The sequence below is a fragment of the Nicotiana attenuata genome, chromosome 6 (genome assembly GCF_001879085.1).
Source record: "Nicotiana attenuata strain UT chromosome 6, NIATTr2, whole genome shotgun sequence".
NCBI classification, from domain to species: domain Eukaryota; kingdom Viridiplantae; phylum Streptophyta; class Magnoliopsida; order Solanales; family Solanaceae; genus Nicotiana; species Nicotiana attenuata.
Window position 1 is genome coordinate 9,797,087 of NC_031994.1, and position 2,553 is coordinate 9,799,639.

A 2,553-nucleotide genomic window follows, 5' to 3' on the forward strand; every position below is an offset into this window, starting at 1 on the left:
AACAGAAAAAGTCAAAATCTAACTAATACAATAAAAAGTGAGAATTATAGGTTTAAAGCTTATGTTAATAAGACCAAGCAACGAATCACAGGAAAATTAACAAGGCAAAAAAAATTAAACCAAAAATAAAATTAAAAACTAACACAGAACGAACAAAAATCAATTAAACACTAATTCCAAATCTATTCACATGAAGAACAAGGATGGAATGCGAACAAATAAAATAAAAACTCAAGTGAAAAAGGAAGTCTGACTGATTACTCTTGACACTACGTTTGATGTTCTAATATGTACGAGCAGCATCAATTTATGCAGGACGAAGCTTGAGTTCGAACCGTTGAAAACTGGACCTCGGATCTAAGATTGGAGCAACTCTGAGTGGATTCGAAGGGTGTATTTTCCATATTAGGCATGAAGGAGGCCTGGGGGTCATGGGGTATTGTTTTGGGGTGATTTGAAGGCGGCGCCGCCACTGGAGAAACTGTGGCGGCGCTAGGGTTTTGCAGATTCGAGGAGCTCTGGTGGGATTTGAGGGAAGATGATAGGGAATTCGTAATGAGGGAGGGAAGAGGGTGGTTTGGTGTTAATTTGGCGAGATTTAGAGAATTTAGGGTTCTGGCCGGAATTTCGATTTGATGTTTGAGAAGATTGGCTAGGTTTTGAGGCAAAAGGGTTGTAAATTTGGAAAGAGGAAAGGAAGGTGGTTCAGGGGTGTTAATTTGGTGGCCATTGGAGCATCGCCGCCGCCGTGGGGCGATTTCCGGCGGCGATCTAGGGCGGAGGGCGGCGACGCTACAGGTCTCTGTGTTAGGGTGTTAGGGTTGGTGAGGGAGACGGGCTTGGGGGGGGGGCAGGTAGTGTTTGGACATTTTTATAGTATTTAGACCCATACTTCCCAGCCGTTAGATCGAGTTACCTCGACGGCTGAGATTGCTCCTTGATTAAACGGGGTCGTTTAGAGGGAGAAGGGCTGGACCGGGTCTGGGGTGTTGGGCTAAGGCGGTTTGGGATTGGTTTTGGGGCTGGGGCAGAATCGTTTGGGCCTCACCTGAGATTATCCCAAGACCAAGTCATCTTCTTTTGCTTCCTTTTCTTCTTTTTCTTTTTTTTTCTTTTTTTTCTAATTTTTTTTTTAAAAACTAAAGCTAAAAATGAAACAAAAATTAAATCCTAAATCAAATTGTTTTACCACATTAGATTAATTAACTATAGCTAACAATTAGCACAAATAATTAAAAAACCAAAGGAAAACTACCAAAATTCCAAAAATTAAAATTAAAACAATAAAAAACTATTTTTGTGATTTTGTATTTTTGTGACCTTCTAACTACTAATTAATCCCACAAATATGTAAAATTAAACCCTAAATGCAATGCATATATTTTTGTATTTTTATATGAATTAAAATGCACAAACAAATGCAAGCAATTGACAGAAATGCCACAAAAATCAACAAGATTAAAAAATAATAAAAAGAAATTATTTTGTTTGAAATTGTGGGAGTAATTCATATAGGGCAAAAATCACGTGCTCACAACAACAATGGCCAAGGCCATCGACATCGGTTCGACCTCGTTCGAACTTCGACAGATACCTCTTCGACGACAGTCAAAGCAACAATATAATGGCCAAGGCCATCGACATCGGCTCGACCTCGTTCGAACTTCGACGGATACCGCTTCGACGACAGTCGAAGCAACATCTTAATGACCAAGCCCATCGACATTGGTCTGACCTCGTTTGAACTTCGACGGATATCGCTTCGATGACAGTCGAAGCAACATCTTAATGGCCAAGGCCATCGACATCGGTTCGACCTCGTTCAAACTTTGACGGATACCGCTTCGACGACAGTCAAAGCAACATCGTAATGACCAAGGCCATCGACATCGGTTCGACATTGTTCGAACTTCGACGGATACTGCTTCGACGACAGTCACGGCACGACCCTTTGACGAACGATAAGAACAATCTCTACGGAGGTTAAACATTACAAAAGAAAAATAAAGGGGAAAACACCAAATGGACGAGGCAATAAAAAGAAAATCTATATTGCAACAAAAATATATTTACATCCGCCCCCATGGACAAACTCCAACACGCTATAGAATCGAAAAAATATACACTATGCAAGTTCACGACTGCCCGTCACCCCGGGAAAGTAAACGTCATTGTACCAGGAGCTGGAGTCGAGCCGGTTGACGTCTTCAGAAGCAGGCCCCTCCCCATCAGGAGAGTCGGGGTAATAACCGCAGACCTCACGAGCAACACGAGCCTCATCTCGTCATGCTCGAACCTCCTCCTCCGTCGCCCGGCCCGTGGCATGAAGCTCCCTATATACATCGAGCCTGGCCTCCGCAAATACCACATCTCATGCGCGTTACGACGCATACCCCGACCAGGTGAAGGACGAGATGAGGAAGGCTGGGAAAGTCCATTATTCTCTGCCATCCTAGCATCGAGCTCGGCGGTTAAGTCCGCCACCCTCCGCTGCAGGTCGACGTTCTCCGCTGCCACCCCACGGCTCAGCTCAAGCTCATCATCTTTCGTTCT